This window comes from Heptranchias perlo, chromosome 25 (genome assembly GCF_035084215.1).
Source record: "Heptranchias perlo isolate sHepPer1 chromosome 25, sHepPer1.hap1, whole genome shotgun sequence".
Taxonomy (NCBI): domain Eukaryota; kingdom Metazoa; phylum Chordata; class Chondrichthyes; order Hexanchiformes; family Hexanchidae; genus Heptranchias; species Heptranchias perlo.
The window spans coordinates 8222605-8245831 of NC_090349.1; the positions used below are offsets into that span (position 1 = coordinate 8222605).

At 42.8% G+C, this 23227-nt stretch overlaps 1 long non-coding RNA gene across 1 annotated transcript; it reads right to left on the reverse strand.

The window, feature by feature from the left end:
* Window positions 1–5957: 5957 nt before the first annotated feature.
* Window positions 5958–23220, reverse strand: LOC137341973 (uncharacterized). Its single transcript, XR_010967172.1, has 2 exons — window positions 23144–23220; window positions 5958–6641 (listed from the first exon to the last, which is right to left on the reverse strand). It is a non-coding gene; the product is annotated as an uncharacterized lncRNA (long non-coding RNA).
* Between the last annotated feature and the right edge of the window lie 7 nt (window positions 23221–23227).

Here is a 23227-nt window from a genome sequence, read left to right on the forward strand (position 1 = left end):
CCCCCTGGGGTGCTCCATGTTATCCAAGTCCTTGTTTGCAGCAGGAGGAGCATTGGTGGACTCTCCCTTTAAACAGAGCTCCACCAGCTCTCAGACGTCACTGTGCATGCGCAGTCCGCCAGCGCGCAGCTGCAAACCCGGAACCAAAGGTAAGTGGCTCCAATTAGCCCATAATTGTGCGCGAATCACACTGATTTTACCGGGCACGTTACCCACGCGCCCGATAGCCCCCCCGCCGAGAACCCGCAGCCCTGGTAACATCGGGCCCATGATGTCAGGGAGCCCAATTGAGATACCTACTCGAGCCTCACTAAAAGACATTGAGCCATCAATAGTGATGGTTCAAGGCTCTTTGTTATGAGATACGGACAGTAGGGGATGGTGACCTTCCAGGTTGCACATCCAGTTCAATAATGCTCTTTCATGCTGCAGTAGCACTGCTAACTTGAAAGGGGTCACAAACTGAAACTGCCAGGCACTCAAGTGTACAAAAAGTTGCGTCTTTTTCACAATGGATGTACACATCCATCTTGCACTCAACAACCTAGTTATTAGCTGAGCTCTACTTTCTATTGTGAGGCACGTTCCATTTTTTGAATGTTCTGCTCCAGGAACATAGGAACAGGAGTAAGCCATTTAGCTCCTCGAGCCTGTTCCGCCATTCAATGAGATCATGGCTGATCTGTGACCTAACTCCATATACTCACCGTAGCCCCATAGCCAAAATCTATCAGTCTCAGATTTAAAATTATTAATTGAGCTAACATCTACTGCTTTTTGTGAGTCAGAGTTCCACACTTTTACCACTCTTTGCGTGTAGAAGTGTTTCCTAACTTCACTCTTGAAAGCCCTGGCTCTAATTTTTAGGCTATGTCCCCCAGTCCTAGACTCCCCAACCAGTGGAAATAGTTTCTCTCAATCTACCCTATCAGTTCCCCTTAATATCTTCAAAACTTTGATCAAATCACCCCGTAAACTTTTAAGTTCCAGTAATCTCTCCTCGTAATTTAACCCTTGGAGTCCAGGTATCATTTTAGTAAATCTATGCTGCACTCACTGCAAGGCCAATATATTCTTCCTAAGGTGCGTTGCCCAGAATACTCAAGGTTGAAGACCTGTGAAGGCTTCAATTACAGTCAGCGTTCCAGTGATGATGTGGTTATTTTTGTTTCTGCATAAACATTCTCTACATATTTTTGGTATTAAGACATATAAACATAGGGAAAAGATTGAGCAAAAGGTTAAAAAAAACCCAACACAAACCAGCCCTAAAAGGCACTGGGAAAATGAAAATAAAAAAATCTGCGCTTTGTTTCAAATCTGCTCAGGATCCCTTCCTGCCATTTCCCTGATTTCTTCCTCCATGACATTGACGACTGTGTTGTTACCACTTCCTGCTTTCACTTGAGAATTTAATTGACCACATTTCCAATTTCCACTCATCCGTCAGCTTTATATGGCCCTGTTCTGACACTTCCCTCACTTCATCACTGGTAATGGACTTTCCTCAGACATCTACAACAATCTCACAGACTCCCAAAATGCTTCTTCTCATCCCACTTTTCCCTGTTTCTTTGTTTCTATTGTATCTGCACTGATGACTCAATTTTACACACCAGAGCTTCTGAAATGCCCTATTTTCCCCTGCCAAAATATCCCACAGGCAGTAGTCAACAGGTCTCTTACTATGTCTGCCTCACGTCCTATACCTCTTCTCCTTTCTCTCAAGAATTATAGGGTCTTCCGTGTCCTCACCTTCCACCACACGGGCATTGATGCTTCCAGATCATTCCCCGCTATTTCCGCCACCTACGTGATCTCACCGCCAAGCACATCTTCCCCCTCTCCTCTTCCTGCTTTTAGGAGGACTGTTTCCTCCAAGATACCTTGGCTCATTCTTCCATCACTCTGATTTCAAGATGCAATCCCCTGTCACTTTCCTATGAAACTGTAGTTGAAGACACTTGCAAACATTTCAAGCACTGGCTTGATCTATCCTCTTTTGGGGTTTTGGGGGTCTACTTTTCTGCTTTTATTTCAGATTTCCTTTGTTTCTTTTCTATTCCTTCTATTATTTTTCTTTGTGTGCGTGTGTCTTCAGTGCCCCTTTTGATGCCTTCCATGGCCTCCTATGATGATTGTTGCAGATCATTCACCAGTTTTAACCTCTTAAAAATCTGCTTGATGGTCACTCAACCCATTGAGAATCAGCTTTCCTAATTCTTGACTTCTACCTGTTGTAGTCTTCTCTTCTCCACTTTGTTTTGTTCAGTCCTATTAAAGCGTGCACTTCTCTTCTAGTTTCCAGTTCTTATAGCCAAAATGTTAACCTGTCTTTTAGATGCTGTCCATTTCCAGTATTTCCTGATTCTATTTAATGTTATTACGTCAGTCTAGACTGGGGACTGGGACTCTGCTGTCCACCCACTTAGCTGGGTTATTTTTTCACTATGATTTTTCTCCTTTCTTTGGGGAATATATTAGGAATAGGCGTGGAGTTAGGCTTTTATTGGGTTTTTTTTGTGTAGTTGCAGGGTATGCCAACGTCATATCTTGTCACTTCAACGCAGGTATTTACAGGATGCGCTCCGTTTCAAAACTCAGTAAAAACGTTCATGAAAAAAAGGAAGTTTGCCCCACGCAGTTTGTAACTGCAGTTTTCATAGGCACCAAACAAAAAGCAATTTACTGCCCAATATCCTGTCCTTAAAAAAGCTCTCTGTTTGTGTGGTGCTGCAATGCTGACTGTGCAATCTAACATGGCCTTTCATTGCAGCCTTGTGTGGATGGGGAAGCATGCCTTCCTTAGGTTGCTGCAGACAGGATTATGGGGCAGATTTTCCTGTTCCTGCACCTGGAGCTACTGGATAGCCTGGGCACTGTGAATACAGGAAAATCAGGCAGGGAGGAATAAACATCCCTAACGGACCCTGCCTAATTTCCTTTCCACTAATTTAAGTCGGTAGGAATTTGTGCAGGCTCTCTTACTGGCATGTGATCCTTCCCACTTGATTTTCCTGCATTTGCTATGCCCAGCCAATCCAGCCAGATGTAGGGCCAGACAAATCTGGTTTTATACTGCCAGACAACGCTGTGCCTGCATTGTAGTGGCCAGCCTGAAGAAAAAGTATCAAAACTGATGACTAATTTTTAAAGGCAGCGTGTAGCCACGCAGCTCGGAAGGTGCCAGGTTTGATCCCTGGTCTATGCAGAGTGATGGTAGGGGCTTGACAATCGCCCTCAACACCTCTGAGCTAAGGGGAGGAAAATGAGCTTAAATTCCTACTCCTGAAAACAGTCCAACGACCCCTGCTAGAAAGTATGTGCATGTGAACACTGGGTGAGGACAGAATCGGGATCAGTTAGGACCTTCCTCAGGGCCTAGGCCATAAGCTCTGGAATTCCCTACCTAAACTTCTCCCCATCGCTATCCTCCTTAAAACCTACCTTATTAACCAAGCTTTTGGTCACCTGTCCTAATACCTCCTTATATGGCTCAATTTGATAACGCTTTGGGATGTTTTACTATGTTAAAGGCACTTCATAAATGCCCTGTTTGCTGGATCAGACTGTCCCTGTAGCATTCAGTTTGAAAAATATCTAACTCACACATGTCTCTGACTGAGTTTTTTAAAATCTCCCTGCATTCACAGCCAGGCGGCCTGTCAGGTGACCCCTGCCAAGCATCTGGGGCCAAGACTTCTTGACACAATGGGTGTGAGGTGTTTATTGATTACTGAGATAAGCTAATGAATTGCTGTTTGTTTACAATCTTCATAGAGAGCAACTCCCATTAGCATATTAACCACCTTTTTGTCTGGATATTATTTTTCAAAACTTGTATGAATACACTTTGCTTTAAAAACCCAACATTTAAAAGTAACTCTTTCTAAAGGCAAAATAAATTGTATTAAATTTACTGCACTTAGCTGTGACTCAGATTTAGGGGCAGATAAAGCAGCTGCACTGCCCAAAGTATTGCAGTGTTTTGGACACCGGGGTCCTGCATTTATCAGGCACGGGGAATCTGAGGCCTATTTCGGTGCCCGAAACTCTGTGTGCAGAGAATAGTGGGCAGGAAACACCTAGGGCTTTAGGACCTGTGCTACAACTGTGTGCAAAGCTCATCAAGGTCCTGTGATGAGGCTTATTTCTCAATGTGGCTGGTGAAAATAGCCAAAAAACTTTGATTTTTTTTTCTTTCCCTGGCTGCTCTGAACTTGTTTTAGGGTCACCCAGCTCACCTGCAGCTGCACAATTGGGCCTGAAGACCAATTTTCCTCAAACACCGCAGCACCGCCCCCCCCCCCCAAAATGTCACGAACAAGTTTACATGCTGAAAATCCTGTCTCCATGACATTTAAATATTCAAATGAGATGACAACATATTATCGTGTGAGGTCAGCTCATTTAGGCACAGGTTCATGCAGGTGCATACAATGGCTGACGAGTCCTTTTCCATTGGTGTCAGAGAAAATAAATGTGCAACTATCTCAAAATAGCTACAGCTCACATGGGCCCACTGGTTACCCCACCATGATATCACTACCCATATCCATAAGCTAATTGCATCATAAAGTACCTCATGTTTCTCAACTGTTAAGGTATGTGAATTTGCATGACTCATTAAATATTTTGAATAATAGTTCTGGAGGTCAGGTAGCAAAAGGAAATAATAATTACCCAAGAGACTACTAATGACACTGTGGCTATTTAAGTGGATTGATCATTTTATTGCCTACCATTGAGAAAGAATTCTTTAAAGGAAACTTACCATTGGAATTCCAGAGGAGTAGACAAGAGCTGTGGGGTTTTCCTTGAAACTTTAGTTTCCTGTGTTGGCTACCCTTTTCCATGTTAAATCTGGAAAAGGGGTCCATGGTGTCAATTGCCCATGCAACATTTCATCAGAGGCTCAATTCAAAAGTTATCAAAATGGACTTCTAAAGACACTGCACTCCTCATTGTTTCGAAGCAGCAAGTGGAATGTTGTGTTGCTGGTTTCTTGCTGTGAGTTTCCACCTCTGAGATTAATCTCTTGTAAATAAATGCTTCTAGTCATTTTAGTCCGAACACAAGAGTCTGACAATGTGGTATCTTCTGTCTTTTGAAGTGAAACTTTGTGGGAAGCCAATGTAATCTCTGTCGCATCATACCACGAATACTATCCCATTTACATCACACATAAAGGTGCAGGTTTCAATTCATAGAAGATCTGGGTCTAACTCTAGAAACTGCCTTTTCAATGTGAACCTGAGTAAAGCGTATTAGGAGAAAGCACAAATAGTAACAGGTATATCCAGCAGAGACCAGATGCCTCCTACAGGAAGGGAGAAAACCAGGAGCTCGAATCTGCCTTTGCATCATATATCCTGCCAGCCACTTTTCAGCAGCATTGTCAGGAGCCAGTTGCCTCTCTTTCACTGTTGGTATGTTGTCCAGGGAGACCATAATAGGTGCAAAAATGGGAAAATCATTAAAAAAAAATCCTTCTTTCCTATTGACATTAGTGATGCACATTAAATATTAAATAAAGATCCATGTCAATTAAGCAGCATTTTCCCACTGGGGCTATGATTATGATAAGGAGGAATGACTGCCCAAAGAGCACGCATCTGCTGCAGCAAATTTCTACATGTTTACTTTCCTCAACCCCCACCCCCCCAATCCAAATTGCCTCTGCCCTCTCCTTAACCTTCTCAATTTCCCCCTCCCCGTGGGAAAACATCTAGCCTCTGCTCTGAACCTGCTCTTCCAAATTGTAAGATTTAGATCAAACATTCAGTGCAAGGGAGCTGAACACCTGGGTTCATGGAATAGTACATCATGCTGCAGAGAAACCTTTCAAAGTCCAGCAATATTTTCTGACAAACCTGCAAAAACAATACCAATTTGCAAATGATGCACATTCCAAAAAGAAAAGCCAAGAAACTGAGCTTGTTTTTAGTGTCCTGGGATGAGATACATAACATGGAATTTAATAATAACTCACAACCATGGGGATCTGCAGGGGATACTACATGCCCAGCAGGGAGTTACACAGTGTGCAGAAGTCAGTGGGAAAATTAAATAGAGGATCACAAGATATATGGACGAGGAAAGCCAATTGGCCCATCCTAGCTCAGCCATCAGAAAGAACCCACAGTATCTCCATCACAGCATCCAAAATGATTCCAAGGTTTTTGCCTTCATTATCTTACCAGGAAATCCATTCCATGTGTTGACTACTCCTGAAATCAGTCCTGAATTTTGCTGTTTCCCTCTCAGTTAGCTGCTTTTGATGCTAGATAGCCCAAGTTTTTCCTCATAACTCAGTTCTGTAATGCTGGGGATTGGCCTTGTGACTCCTTCCTGAACTACAGGGCTTGGACGTCTTCTCGTGTCGCAATGACCAAGCTAGGACGCAGCACTCAAGTGTGGTCTGAGCAGAGCCCTCTACAGCTTCAGTGTGGCACCTTCTCACTTCGACTCTAGTGTTTGGCTATATAATTTAGCATCCAGTTTGCTTTGTTTTTTTCTCTTCCGCGGTGATTGGACATGTTGAGCAGCAAGCCTACTAATACTCTCGGATCTCTTTCAACTTCACCCATAGCTTTTTCAATGCCATTCCTGGAGTAATGTCCGTTGCCATTTTTTTCTACCTATGAGCAATATTTTACAAATATTTATAAACTTGTGTGCATTATAAAGCCTCAGTACAACCTCTGTAGACTGATCTCTATTATTCTGGATACCTATTCTAGTTTTTTTTTAAAATTTGGTTTCTGCACTGTCTCAACATTGAAAGTGACCGTCACTTCCTGGTCCTTTCTAAATGCCATTTGCCAATTCTATTCCCTCACTTGCTCATTTTTTCCTCCTAAACATGCAATACTTTGCATTTGTGAGCATTGAATTTCCTTTGCCATATGCATAAAAGATCGACATCCATCTGTAAAAAATGTAACTGCATCCTCTATCCCCACTGCACTCTTTATTTTAGTGCCACTTGTAAATACAAGCTTACAATTGGTTACTGCATCTAGGTTATTCATGCAGGCAAGAAACAACAAGGCCCAAGCACTGATCCCTGTAGTACTCCACTCAGCACTCCCCACCCCCTCCCCAAGTCTGACATGGTGGGGGGAATTTTAACCCCCAAGAATGGGTGGCTTGGGGGCGGTGGGTAGTTAAAATAATTGATTTTTCGAGCGCAACCCGGCTCCAACACGGCCACTTCTGGGTTTAGCGGAGGCACGTTTGGATGTGTGCGAGTAGCCCGCTCACTGCAGTCGGGATCCTAATTAGTACAGGTGGGCGGGTAGTTCTCGGACCAATTAAGGTCCTTCTGCAACGTTAATTAGGTCTTCTATAATGAATTTCACAAACCTTTAAATTTAACGCCTCTGGCGCAGGTTTCTCAGGGCTTGTGAATCTCGCCAGTGAAAATGAGTAGAGATCATGAGGTAAGTGCCTTTATTGCACTGCTTGTGGGCCAGGAGGAGCAGGAGTGTTTCCCCCAGGCCCAACGAGCTTACCTGCCGTGATCGGATCCCCTGCCTACGTCTGACCTCAACCCCTAACTGCACAAATATAATTATAAACATTTACCCACCTTCCAGCACTCCAGCATCTGCTTGAAGTGATCTCTCTCCTGGCATCCGCTCCCCGGATGCTTCCCCACCCGACAGGCAACCAGCCTGTGAATCAAGCTGGCTATCAGGCAGGAAACCCTACCTTTAAATTCAGTAGGACCAGCGGGAAACCCTTACTTCCGGGTTTCACCCACAAAGAACCTCCTCCCCTCTCTTCCCAGCTCCAAGTTAATATCGGAATATCAGGCCTGTGTCGCTCAGAAGTATTTTGTTTCCTGTTTATTCAATTCTTTTTGCACTTGGTCATTATCCCCTGGATTTCCATTGGTTTTAGTTTAACTTTTATTCTGTCAAGTAGGACCATGGTGAAGACTTTCAGGAAGTCCCAGTAAACTATCTAATAGGGACTTCCACTTGTGATAAATGCAGACTTTCCTTCCTGCATCAACTTGGAAAATTTCTGTATTCTAGACAAGTCAGTTTTTCTATTAACGACAGTTAAGCTTAATGGCTTTGCTAAGGTTCAAGATAGAGACTGGAATCCGGATCAGGAAAACAGATCAAATTGATTGATCTGGTAATTTGATAGATGAGGGAGGTTTTCTCTAGATGTTCCATTTGTACATTGTCTCAGGCCTTGGCAGGTCAAGACCCAGATGATGTGTGTCAAATTGCTCATAACTATGCCATGCAGTGGTCCTTCATATAGTGTCTTAGATCTCAGGTGATGGAGGCTGTCATCAGGCACCAGAAATTGTTTAAGAGCTGCGTTTTCAGTTCATTTCGTTTTCTGAAACTGACACTGGGGGGGTTAATTTTAACCCCAAAGAACGGGTGGGTTGGGGGCGGGTGGGAGGTTAAATAACAGCTTTTTGAAGCCTGACCGCAACCCGGCTCCAACGTGCCCACTTCCAGGTTTAATGCGGGCCATTTGGATGCGCATACACATCCGAAACACAAAAGTCGTGTCCCCAATTAATGCCAGCGGGCAGATCGTTAAGGGGGCAACTTACCTACTTGAAATACGAGGTGGGTAATTTTTTGTTGATTTTGAACCTGAAACGAATTTTATTTCACCTGCACAGGTTTTCCATGGCTTCTGAATCTTGCCATTGAGACGGAGGGGAGATGCAGCTGAAGTTGATTTGGCCCTTTAAACCTGTGATTGACACATATCGGTAACAACTCAGCTGGTCTCAGTTCTCTCAGGCAAACGTTTGGCTGAGTGTTCTCTGTGTTGGACCTCGATTCACTCTTCCAGCCATCACTCAATTAAATTAAATATTCAGAAAATAATCAATTGTTAACATTCAGAATCAATCTTGAGTATGTGCACAAGCTTATATTTTTAAGAATGATGACAAGATCTGAAATATTCGAATATTCTGCAGTCAAGTTACTTGAAAGAATCATAAAATTTTATAAGAACTTGGCGCTTTTGCTAATATAAATTCTAGTACTCCTAAATATGTTTCCAATTCTCATCCATTCGTTAACTTTGTATGGTCCATCTCTTCCCTTCTTTTTCTGGCTTTCTCTCTCCATCTTTGGCAATAGGCTTTCCATAGATATTTATTATAAACTCGGACTCCCATAACTATTTGGATTGTGTTTCTTCCTACCCCACTTCCAGTAAATACTTCATCCCTTTCTTTAACTTTCTCCTTCTCTGACATATCTGCTCTAATAAATCTACATTTCACACTAGAGTTCCTAAAGGTCCTTCTTTTTCCTCAGCTGAATCTTCTCTCAGCAGTGATTGATGGACCCCTTGATTGAATCCATATTTCCCATATGCATTAGAAAATAATTGCCAGGGCCATCCGTTATGCTTTTCATCTTTTAATGTTAATACTAGTGCTGGTGCTGCTAGGAAGTGCAAAATATAAACGTTATTGCACTGATCATCAAATCAGCTACAGCATGGGTTAGATAGAGTGGACTTGAATGTGGGGGGCTTGATCAAGAAGTTTGCAGAGGATACAAAAATTGGCCGTGTGGTCGATAGTGAGGAGGAAAGCTGTAGACTGCAGGAAGATATCAATGGACTGGTCAGGTAGGCAGAAAAATGGCAAATAGAATTCAATCCAGAGAAGTGTGAGGTCATGCATTTGGGGAGGGCAAACAAGGCGAGGAAGTACACAATAAATGGGAGGATACTGAGAGGTGCAGAGGAACATGTCCACAAATCCCTAAAGGTAGCAGGACAGATGGTTAAAAAGGCTTACAGGATACTTTCCTTTATTAGCCGAGGCACAGAAGAGCAGGGAGGTTATGCTAGAACTGTATAAAACAGTGGTTAGGCCACAGCTTGAGTACTGCATAAAGTTCTGGTCACCACATTACAGGAAAGTTGTGATTGCACTAGAGAGGTTACAGAGGAGATTTATGAGGATGTTGCCAGGGCTGGAGAATTTTAGCTATGAGAAAAGATTGGAAAGGCTGGCATTGTTTTCTTTGGAACAGAGGAGGCTGAGGGGAGATTTAATTGAGGTATATAAAATTATAACGGCACTAGACAGAGTGGATAGGGAGAACCTATTTCCCTTAGCAGAGGGGTCAGTGAATGGGGAGCATAGATTTAAAGTAATTGATAGAAGGATTGGAGGGGAGCTGAGGAGAATTTTTTTCACTCAGAGGGTGTTGGGGGTCTGGAACTCTGCCTGAAAGGGTGGTAGAGGCAGAAACCCTCAACTCATTTAAAAAGTACTTGGATGTGCACTTGAAGTGCCGTAACCTACAGGGCTAAGGACCAAGTGCTGGAAAGTGGGATTAAGCTGGATAGCTTTTTCGGCCGGCACGGACACAATGGGCCAAATGGCCTCCTTCTGTGCTGTAACTTTTTATGATCACTTCTCTCCTGCGCACCCCGCTATATGTTCCTTCTTTCTGGCCTGAATCTGGAGCTAGCTCTTCATGCCTTCCTCCCCGTGCAGCCTCAATGCTGACCGGCATGTACTGCAATGGGTGAGAGATGCTGGTGGCTCCCATTGACTCTGCTCCACTTCAGTACGTTGGCTGCTGGTCTTTCCTTGTTTAATATTGATATATGTTGTCTGCTGGCTTCTCCCCACCAATATATGGTCGGTAATAAAAAACGTAATGTTGTTTGTAAACATAAGGAAGTGTAGAGTAACTTAAAAATAAGTAAGTGTAACCTCAAAGAGTAAACATCTGTGGAAATCCAGGATGGTTGAAACACACACAGAATCAACAGTAGAATCCTCAGAGCAACAGGCGACCCAAAAGAATGAATCCCAAATAACATGAAACACATAAGCTAACCAACAATTGAAAAAGTCTGTTAACAAATCTACATGAATTACACTTGTGGCTGGCGGCAGGTATACTTGACCTGCAAATAGCTCCGCAAACTTCCGACCTGCCGAGGAAACTACTAATCGGACTTGATGCTGATTTCTTGGGAAGCACCAAGACATCCTATCCAGAAATCGGATAAATCTCAAACTCCTGCCTCATTGCCCCTTCCCCCACTTGACCCCCTCACCTGTTTTCCTCCTCTTCCACCTCACCTTCTTCTCTCCCTCGCCCCTCCTTCTGAACCCTCTCTCTTCCTCCCCATCTTTTTCATTTTCCCTCGCTCCTCTCCCTTACCTTCCTCCTCCCCCCACCCTTCCCCTGTCCTCACCATTTATCTGCACTCTCTCCCCTTCCCATTCCTCCCCATCACTGCCTCTCCCCCTCACTCAGTCTTTCACTTCTCACCCTCTCCGTTTCTCTCATCCTTTCCCTCCCTGTCTTGGTTCAATTATCTCCCTTGGTTGACCTGAAAAGTTGCATTGGTTTTGACTCCCAATGCCAGGGGAGATCAACTAGCGAAAACTGCAACCAATGAAAAGAAATCTCTCCCCTGCAGCACTACCATTGCATCACTTTCTATATCCCCCGGTAGAATAATAAACGTGGCCCCCACTCAACTGAGCAAAAAAAAACAAATCAAACTCCACCCACTGAGCAGAAATTGGGAACCAAGCCATCGAGTGTATATCCGAGAACAGCCCCCCAAAAAATGACCATAAGCCCAATTGTATCCCCACAACACAGGACCACACCACATAGCAGAAATTCCAGGATAGGACAACAAACCTTTGCCTCCCCACCACTGAGCAGAAATTCTGGCATAGGATCAGAAACTCTCATTCACCCCAAACTCAGAAATGGCTGGTTAGGATTTAACCCCCCCACTGATGGCCGAGAACCACCCCTCCCCCCCAACATCTCTGACCCCCTCCTCAGACTTTACCTGGCATCCGCTCCCCAGCTGCTTACCTTTCCACTAGGCAGCCAGCCTGTCAATCTGGCTGGCTGTCGCACGGGAAACCCGGAAGCAAAAATAATCGCCTTCAATTGAGTTGCGATCACAGATTCCGATGCACTCCCTTGACTTCCAGGTTTCCCATGAGAGTTCCCGGCTCCAAGTAAATCTCATGCCCTTGGACTCTGTGGGACAACGTTGGAATCATGTCACCTACATCTATCATTGAAGGTCAACAAGAGACTGTTTCATCCACAAGCCTTAACGAAGTGTGTAAGGAATATATCCTAGGAAAGGATATTTAACCCTTTGCGGATTGATTCTATCTATTGTTTCAAAGTATTGTACTACAAACGGCTGATTTTATCAATACGTTCCTGGCAGAGCGAGTGCATATTGGGATATCGAGGGCACACTTCCCATGATTTCCTGGCTCTAACCACTCATTAACTGTTACTGTACTAAAAAAAAGTTTTATTACCGTGTTTAACATCCTTTGCTATATTCCTCTCCAGTGCCCTTTTTGCACCCGAATACTTCTTTTAAATTGTTTTCATTTTTTCTTACTGTTTTCCCAAAGCTCTTCTCTCTCACTTCCCTCCAGTTTATGTAGAATGTTTTACACTCTTTATTTCCAATTTAATTCCTCTGTTCATCCACCGTGGAGACATTTGGGAGTAAATTTTCAACTTGCTGCCCGGAGGTAAAACTGGCGTTGTGGATCGGCCGTTTGTTAAAGAAACCACCGGATTTTTATTTACATTGAAATCAAGTTGAAAATCTACCTGTTTGTCTAGTTTACACTTATTTCCCTTTGTCATCGATGTGTCTTGCATATTTAATATTACATTTTTACTGTTACCTCTCAGCAGTACTTACAGCTAACTTACATTAGTTCACCCCTCAATCCACTGATGCTTTATTTCTGAAAATCAGATACTTCTGTCCTGGTCCATGCTGGCGCCAATTACCAGATGACCTCAAATTTGATTGCATTATGGTCACTTGTCCTGAGAGGTTGGTTCCATTACTTCTAAATTATGGGTGCCATCCTGACTCTAAGAACCTAGACTGGACGCCAGTTTCGACTTAGCGATCAGTTTGTGTGCCCACATTATTCATTCCTGCTGATTCTAAGATAGATTCTGCGTGCAGACGGAGAAACTAGCAAAGCAGCCATATAGCAAGCGCAACACTGACTGCTGGGAAAATTTAAAGGAGACAGCCACTTGATCGAATGATACAGCACAGAAGGAGGTCATTGAGCCCATCGTGTCTGTGCCAGCTCCGTGAAAGAGCTACCAATTAGTACCCCCCACCCAGCTCTTTCCCCATAACCCTGCAAATTTTTCTTTTTGAAGTCCCTTTTGAAAGTTGCTATTGAATCTGCTTCAGCCACCCTTTCAGGCAGTGCATTCCAGATCATAACAACTCAGAGTAATAAAAATTCTCACATCCCCCTTGCTTTTTTTGCCAATTATTTTAAATCTATGTCCTCTGGTTACTGACCCTCCTGCCAGTGGAAACAGTTTCTCCCTATCTACCCTATCAGAACCCCTCATAATTTTGAACACCTTTATTAAATCTCCCCTTAACCTCCTCTGTTGTAAGGAGAACAATTCCAGTTCTCTAGTCTCTCCAGTTAACTGAAACTCCTCATCCCTGATACCATTCTAGTAAATCTCCTCTGCACCCTCTCCAAGGCCTTGGTGTCCTTTCTAAAATGTGGTGGCTAGATACAATACTCCAGCTCAGGTCTAACCGGTGATTTATAAAGGTTCAGCATAACTTCCTTACTTTTGTACTCTAAGCCTCTATTTATAAAGCCAAAAACCCCATATGCTTTTTAACAGCTTTATCATCAACTTGTCCTGCCACCTTCAAAGATTTGTGTATGTGAACCCCCAGGTCTCTCTGTTCCTGCACCCCCATTAAAATTGTATATACTGCCACTTAACAGTAAATGGCTGCATATGGAAGCAAAAAAAAAGCTTTTAAAAAGGCTAGAAAAGTTTCTGTTGTAGGTTTCAGCCTTTCCTGTGGAGGTAACTTTAAATTTATATAGAACCTTAGTTAGACCACATTTGGAGCACCGTATGCAGTTCTGGTCTCCATACTACAAAAAAAGGATATTGAAGCACTGGAAAAAGTACAGAAAAGCATTAAAAGATGTTACCAGAATTAAGAGGATGCAACTATCAGGAAAGATTGAGCAGATTGGTGCTCTTTTCTCTGGAAAAAAGACTAAGACGATTCCTGATAACAGTCTATAAAATTATGAAGGGGTGCGAAAGGGTGAACATATAGAAACTGTTTCCGCTTGTGGGTGAGTCCAGAACATGGGGGCATCAATGTAAGATAGCCATTAACAGATCAAATAAAGAATTGAGGAGGAATCTCTTTACACAGAGAGTAGTGAGAATGTGGAACTCGTTGCCACATGGAGTGGTTGATGTAGAAAGCATTGATGCATTTAAGGAGAGGCTTGATGCATACACGAAAGAGAAGGAAATAGATTAATACACAGGCAGGGTGGGGAAAGGTAATTCGAGTGAGAGGAGACTCATGAGCAGTATAAACACTGGAATAGACCAGTTGGGCTGAATGGCCCCTTTTTATGCTGCAAATTCTATGTAATTTGAACTTCTCAAATTAGATTCCAATCTTGGCTCAGTGGTAGCACTCTCACCTCTTAGTCAGAAGGTTGAGGGTTCAAACCCCATTCCAGAGACTTCAGCACATAATTTAGGCTGACACTTCAGTGCAGTACTAAGGGAGTGCTGCACTGTTGGAGCTGTTGTCTTTCGCACGAGACATTAAACCGAGGCCCTGTCTGCCCTCTCAGGTGGGCATAAAGGATCCCATGGCACCATTCAAAGAGCAGGGGAGATCTCCCTGATATAATGACCAACATTTATCCCTCAACCAACATCACCAAAACAGATTACATAGGAACAGGTTCTCAAACCTGTTCCACCATTCAATTAGATCATCACTGATCTGTACCTTAACTCCATTTTATATAGAATTACATAGAATGTACAGCACAGAAACAGGCCATTTGGCCCAACAGGTCCTTGCCGATGTTTATGCTCCACATGAGCATCCTCCCACCCTTCTTCATCTAACCCTATCAACATATCCTTCTATTCCTTTCTCCCTCATGTGTTTATCTAGCTTCCCCTTAAATGTATCTATGCTGGTCACTTAAACTACTCCAAGTTCCACATTCTAACCACTTTCCTGGTAAAGCCCTTTCTCCTGAATACCTGGTTGGATTTATTAGTGACTATCTTATATTTATGGCCCCTAGTTCTGGTCTCCTCCGTAAGTGCAAACATCTTCTCTACGTCTATCCTTTCATAATCTTGAAGATCTCTATCAGGTCACCCCTCAGTCTTTTTTCTAAAGAGAGGTTGAGCCTGTTCAATCTTTCTTAATAGGTATAACTTCTCAGTTCTGGTATCATCTTCGTAAATCTTTTTTGCACCTTCTCCAGTGCCTCTATATCTGTTTTATAATATGGAGACCAGGGCTGTACATGGTACTCCAAGTGTGGTACAACCAAGGTTCTATACAAGTTTAACATAACTTCCCTGCTTTTCAATTCTATCCCTCTAGAAATGAACCCCATTGCTTGGTTTGCTTTTTTTTAAAAAATGGCCTTATCGCTGCTTTTAATGATTTATGCCTCTGTACCTCAGATCGATCAGCTCCTCTACCCCATTTGGACTCTCATTTTCCAACCTGCCTCCTTATTCTTCCTACCAAAATGTACCACCTCACGCTTATCTATATTGAAATTAATTTGCCAATTACATGCCCATTCTGCAAGTTTATTAATATCTTCTTGTATTTTGTCGCAGTCCTTCTCAGTATTAACTATACCCCCCAATTTGGTGTCTTCTGCAAATTTTGAAATTGTACTTCCAATTCCCGAGTCTAAATCGGTTATGTAAATAGTGAACAACAGTGGTCCCAGCACTGATCCTTGTGGAACACCACTTCCCACCTTTTGCCAGTCTGAGTAATGACCTTTCACCCCTACTCCTGTTTTCTGTTTTGTAGCCAGCTTGCTATCCATTCTGCTACTTGTCCCCTGACTCCACGTGCTCTGACCTTAGTTATGAGTCTACTATGCGGTACCTTATCAAAGGCCTTTTGAAAATCCAAATATGTTATATCTACTGCATTACCCTTGTCTACCCTTTCTGTTACTTCGTCAAAAAATTCAATAAGGTTGGTCAAGCATGACCGTCCCTTTTAAAATCCGTGCTGACTAGTCCTCATTATATTTTCCATTTCTAGATGTTTTTCTATTGCATCTTTGAGTAAGGATTCCATTATCTTTCCTACCATCGACGTTAAGCTAATTGGTCTATAGTTCCCTGGACTTGTTCTATTTCCCTTTTTAAAAATAGGAATCACATTAGCTATCCGCTGGCACTATTCCCTTTTCTAATGAAGTTATCTCTAGATATAGATAGATAGATAGATATATATATATATATATATATATATATATATATGTATATATGCCTCTGCTATCTCTTCCCTAACTTCTTTTAATATGCGTGGATGCAATCCATCCGGACCAGGGGCTTTATCCTCTCTAAGTTTGATTAGTTTTTCAATTATCTCCCCCCTTTTTATCTTAATTGTCTTCATATATTTTTCGATCTCTTCTTCTAATGTCATGCCCACCTGGTCAGTCTTCCTGGTAAATACTGAGGCAAAGTCATTATTTATTTAATATTTCTGCCATTTTGCTTTCATTACCTGTGAGTTTATCATGTGTATCCCTTAGTGGCCCTATCCCCATCCTGATTTTTCTTTTGATATTTATGTGTCTGTAGAATAATTTACTATTTCTTTTTATATTCCTTGATAATTTAATTTTGTAGTTCCTTTTTACCTTCCTTTTTTTAAAAAAAAACTTAATTCCTAACCTTTTTGTATTCCCTTTTCTCATCCTCTCCTTCTTTGTCTATGTACTTAGTGTATGCTTTTTTCCTTAGTTTCAAATTTGCCTTTATTTCTTTATTCATCCATGGTGTGTCATTACTGGCTAGTTTGTCCTTGCTTTTTAGTGGGATATATTTCTCCTGGACTCGATCATCGTTTTAAATGTTTCCCACTGCCGTTCTATTTCTTTGTCTGTCAGTAAATTTTTCCAGTTTATTTTCCCTAGTTCCATTCTCATTCCCTTAAAATCATAATTTTTTCAATTTATTACTTTGGTCTTTATCTTACTTATGTCTTTCTCAATCTTTATCTTAAACATTATGTTGTGATCGCTAGTGCCTAAATGTTCCTTGCGCTTACTTCTCTTATCTGTCCTGGTTCTTTTCCAATTACTAGATCCAGCAGTGCTTCCTTTCTTGTTGGGCTTTTTACATACTGGGTAAGAAAGGAGTCCTGTAAAAACTCCATTCCCTGTGCCCCTTTACCTACCTCTTCTTGCCAGTTTATTTGGAGGTAGTTAAAATCTCCCATGATTATTATTCTATTTCATTTACTCCTTTACTCATTTCACATATTTAGAATCATAGAATAATAGAAAGGTTACAGCACGGGAGGAGGCCATTCGGCTCATTGAGTCCATGCCGGCTCTATGCAAGAGCAATCCAGCTAGTCCCACTCCCCCGCCCTATCCCTGTAATCCTGCAAATTTTTTCCTTTCAAGTACTTATCCAGTTTCCTTTTGAAGGCCATGATTGAATCTGCCTCCTCCACCTCCTCAGGCAGTGCATTCCAGATCTTAACCACTCGCTCTGTAAAAAAGATTTTCCTCATGTCACCTTTGGTTCTTTTGCCAATCACCTTAAATCTGTGTCCTCTGGTTCTTGACCCTTCCACCAAAGGGAACAGTTTCTCTCTATCTACTCTGTCCAGAACCTTCATGATTTCGAATACCTCTATCAAATCTCCTAACAACTGTCTCTGTTCCCAGGAGAACAACCCCAGCTTCTCCAGTCTATCCACGTAACTGAAGTCCCTCATCCCTGGAATCATTCTAGTAAATCTCTTCTGCACCCTTTCTAAGGCCTTCACATCTTTCCTGAAGTGCGGTGCCCAGAACTGGACACAATACTCCAGTTGTGGCCGAACCAGTGTTTTATAAAGTTTCATCATGACTTCCATACTTTCGTACTCTATGCCTCTATTTATAAAGCCCAGGATCCCATAATCTTTTTTAACGGCTTTCTCAACCTGCCCAGCCACCTTCAATGATTTGTGCACATATACCCCCAGATCTCTATGTTCCTGTACACCCTTTAGAGTTGTGCCCTTATTTATATTGCCTCTCTTCGTTCTTCCTACCGAAATGTATCATTTCGCATTTTTCTGCATTAAATTTCATTTGCCACGTGTCCGCCCATGCCACCAGCCTGTCTATATCCTCTTGAAGTCTATCACTATCCTCCTCAATGTTTATTATCCTTCCAAGTTTTGTGTCATTTGCAAATTTTGAAATTGTGCCCTGTACACGCAAGTCCAAGTCATTGATATATATCAAGAAAAGCAAGGGTCCTAGTACCAACCCTTGGGGAACCACTGGACACCTCCCTCCAGTCCGAAAAACAACTGTTGCTACTGCCCTCTTTATTCCATGGGCTGCAACCTTGATGATAAGCCTACCATGTGGCACTTTATCAAACGCCTTTTGAAAGTCCATATACACCACATCAACTGCATTGCTCTCATCTACCCTCTCTGTTACCTCATCATAAAACTCTGTCGAGTTAGTTAAACATGATTTGCCTTTAACAAATCCGTGCTGGCTTTCCCTAATCAATCCACACTCGTCCAAGTGACGGTTAATTCTGCCCCGGATTATCGTTTCCAAAAGTTTCTCCACCACTGAGGCTAAACTGACTGGCCTATAGTTGCTGGGTTTATCCTTACACCCTTTTTTGAACAAGGGTGTAACATTTGCAATTCTCCAGTCCTCTGGCACGTACGGATGTTTGGAAGATTATGGCCAGCACCTCCACAATTTCCACCCTTACTTCCCTCAGCAACCTAGGATGCATCCCATCCCGACCGGGTGACTTATCTATTTTAAGTACAGCTAGCCTTTCAAGTACCTCTTCATCATCAATTTTTAGCCCATCCAGTATCTCAACTATATGTTCCTTTACTGAGACTCTGGTAGCATCATCTTCCTTGGTAAAGACAGATGCAAAGTACTCATTTAGTACCTCGGCCATCCCCTCTGCCTCCATGAGTAAATCTCCTTTATGGTCCCTAATCGGCCCCACCCCTCCTCGTACAACCTGTTTACATGTCTGTTGAAGACTTTTGGATTCCCTTTTATATTGGCCGCCAGTCTGTTCTCATACTCGCTCTTTGCCCCTCTTATTTCCTTTTTCACTTCCCCTCTGAACTTTCTATATTCTGCCTGGTTCTCACTTGTGTTATCAACCGGACATCTGTCATATGCCCCTTTTCTTGTTTCATCTTACTCACTATCTCTTTCGTGGGATTGTGCCTATTTTGTACCCAAGCCATCTCCCCTTTAAAGGCCACCCACTGTTCAATTACAGTTTTGCCTGCCAATCTTTGATTCCAATTTACCTGGGCCAGATCTGTTCTCATCCCATTGAAATTGGCCCTCTTCCAAGAGAGTATTTTTACTTTAGAGTTGTCCGTGTCCTTTTCCATAGCTATTCTAAACCTTATGATACTATGATCGCTGCTCCCTAAATGCTCCCCCACTGACACTTGCTCCACTTGGCCCGCCTCATTCCCTAGAACCAAGCCCAGCAATGCCTCCTTACTCACTGGGCCGGAAACATACTGGTTAAGAAAGTTATCCTGAACACATTTCAAAAATTCCTCCCCCTCTTTGCCCCTTATATTATTGTTGTTATCCCAGTCTATATTAGGATAGTTGAAGTCCCCAGTTATCACTACTCTATAGCTTTTGCACCTCTCTGTATTTTCCCTGCAAATTTGCGCCTCTATATCCTTCCCACGAGTTGGTGGCCTATAGAATACCCAGTAGTGTAAAGGCACTTCTTTTATTTCTTAACTCTAATCAAACAGATTCCGTCCAGGTCATCCTCTCTCTCCAGTATTTCAGTATTCTCCTTAAATCAATACTGCCAACACCCCCCACCCCCCCCAACTTTCTTTCCTTCCCTATCTTTCCTGAACACCTTGTATCCAGGAATATTTAGCACCCAATCCTGCCCTTTTTTGAGCCAGGTCTCTGTTATCGCCATGACATCATATTCACATGTGGCTATCTGCACCTGCAGCTCACCAATCTTGTTTACCATGCTTTACCACATGCACTGCAAACCAGTCTTAAACTTTCTTGTACTCTCTCTTAGTATGATCCCATCTAATCCTTTGTTTCTCCTTTCCATTGCTACATCCTGGTGCACATCCCCCTGCCAAATTAGTTTAAACTCCCCCCCACAGCACAAGCAAAGTGCCCCTTGAGGACATTGGTCCCAGCTCCGTTGAGGTGCAACCTGTCTGGCCTGTACAGGTCCCTCCTTCCCCAGAACTGGTCCCAATGCTCCAGGAATCTAAAGCCCTCCCTCCTGCACCATCTCTTTGGCCACGCATTCACCTGCTCTATCCTCCTATTTCTATACTCACTAGCGTGTGGCACCGAGTGTAATCCGGAGATTACTACCTTTGAGGTCCTGCTTCTTAATCTCTTTCCTAACTCCTTAAACTCTGCCTGCAGGACCTTATCCCTCTTTCTACCTATGTTACTGGTACCGATGTGGACCACGACCTCTAGCTGTTCACCCTCCACCCCCAGAATGTTCTGTAGCCTCTCAGTGACATCCTTGACCCTGGCACCAGGGAGTCAACATATCATCTTGGAATCACGTCTGCGGCCACAGAAACGTCTGTCTGCTCCCCTAACTATAGAATCCCCTATCACTATTGCTCTCCTGACCTTTCTCCTCCCTCCCTGCACAGCTTAGCCATCCATGGTGCAGTGGACTTGGCTTTGGCTGCACTCCGCAGAGGAACCCTCTCCCTTACCAGTATTCAGAACACTGCAGTAATGCCAGCTGCTGCTCAAGCTCCTTTCCACTATTAAGTGGTCTGTAGTATATCCTTATAAAAGATTCCTCCTTATCTTTTATTTCAATCCCTATGGATTCTGTTTCTATCCTTCTGTTAATTAGCTCCCTTTTTTTCTACTGCCCATTATGTTATCTCTAATTAGTCCACCGTCCCCCTTCCTTCCTTATCCTTTCTGATTATGTTATAACCCATAATATTTAGTTGCCAGTCCTGTTCTTTGTGTAGCCATGTTTCAGTTATGCCTACTACCTCTGGTTCCTTGCTATGGATTATTCCCTCCAGCTCCCTAGACTTATTTTGGACACTGCGTACATTGCTGTACGGGCAGTTTAATTCACATTTAATAGTAGTTCCTTCTACTTTATTTTTAACGGTCCTTTTATACTTGTGTTTTTTAACTCTATTAGTTCTTTGACCGTTTCTGTTATCTTTATTCCTTACCCTGGTCTGACCGGTACACTCATCTCCTGTGTCTTTTATCTTTAGGCTTTTCTATTGTTACCAGATCCCTCCCCCCCACCTTGCTAGTTTAAAGCCTTATCCACCGCCCTATTTATCCTTTCTGCTCGGACTCTGGTCTCATTCCGGTTCAGGTGGAGTCCGTCCCAACAGTACAGCTCCTTCCTGTCCCAATACTAGTGCCACTATCCAATGAAATTGAACCCCTCCTTCCCACACCACTCTTTCAGCCACACATTCACCTTTCAAGAGTGCCTATCCCTATGCCAATTACCACATGGCTCCAGTAACAATCCTGAGATTAACACCCGTGAGGTCCTGCCTATTAATTTAGTTCCTAGCTTCTGATATTCCATTAGCAGGACCTCCTCCTTGTTCTTCCTCGTGTCATTGGTGCCGACATGGACCACGACAACTGGATTCTCCCCCTCCCTTTCCAAGTTCCTCTCAAGTTGCTCCAAGATATCCTTTACCTTTGCACCAGGTAGACATAACACCTTGCTGGACTCTCGGTCGCGACTGCAGAGGACGCTGTCTATCCCCCTGATTATAGAATCTCCCATGACTACAACCTTTGTATTCTGATCCTCTCTCCCCCTTGGACTGCCTCATGCTCCACGGTGCCATGGTTAGCATTCTGGGCATCCTCCCTGCAGCCTTCATCTTTATCCTCATAGGTATAGATATGACCAGTGTCTGCAGGACCTCCTTCTCTACCTATCCTTGGTTCCCACTATCTTGATGACTGACAGTCACACTCTCCCCTTTCTGCATCTGTACTTTCATCTAAGGTGTGACTATACTCTGAAGAAAAGTATCTAGATATTCCTCCCGCTCCCTTAAGCATCAGAGTGTCTGTACCTCGCACTCCAGCTGAAAGACTCAGAGCCGAAGTGTGTTAAGCCAAAGACATTTACTACAGATATGGCAATGCAGGACAGTCTCGCTGCCCACAAACTCCAACACAAGTCCTGACACAAAGCCTGTACTGCCATTTCTAGTTTTTATTTATTAGTAGTTTATTTCTAGGACCAATAGAATCACTTGAGATCTAGATTATATTTAGTAAATGGATTTAGCTTGATTTTAAAATAATTAGTAATTTCTCTTATTTTATGTTTTTTTAATTTAAGTTTTAAAAGTTGATGGATTAGTTTATAGTCCCTTGGTTTAAATCACTTTGCACCTGCTTCCCCCTCTAAACCTAATTCCCACACTCACCAAATTCCTAATTGAAAGTCTGTCAGCAATTCACTCCATTATAAGTTCACTCTCTGTCCTTACCAACCTATGTACTTTACCTGCCTTGCTTCCATAACCCTTAATAGCCTTGTCTAACAAAAACCTATTTATCTCAGTTTTGAAATTTTCCATTGAGCCCCCCAGTATCAATAGCTCCTTGGGGGGAAGAGAGTTCCAGATTTCTACAACCCTTTCTTTGTGTGAAGAAATGCTTCCTAACATCACCCATGAAAGGCCAGCTCTAATGTTAAGGTTATGTCCCCTTGATCTGGACTTCCCCCATCAGAGGAAATAGTCTCCCTCTATCTACCCTATCAACTATTTTAAGCATCTTAAACAACTAAATTAGATCACCCCTTAATTATCTAGTCATAACATTGCTGCTTGTGGGATCTTGCTGTGCACAAAAACAGCTGTGGTGTTTCCCACACAGTTCAAAAGTTCAAAATTAGCTGTAAAGCGCTTTAGGACGTCCTGAGGTGATGAAAGGCACTATATAAATGCTAGTTTTTCTTTCTTTTTCTTTACTCACCACCTTCGAACACTTCCCCCTCTGGGAAACCACTAACCGCTTCCATCGTGCGCTCAGTTCACAGGTGATCTCTGGCCGTCCAAT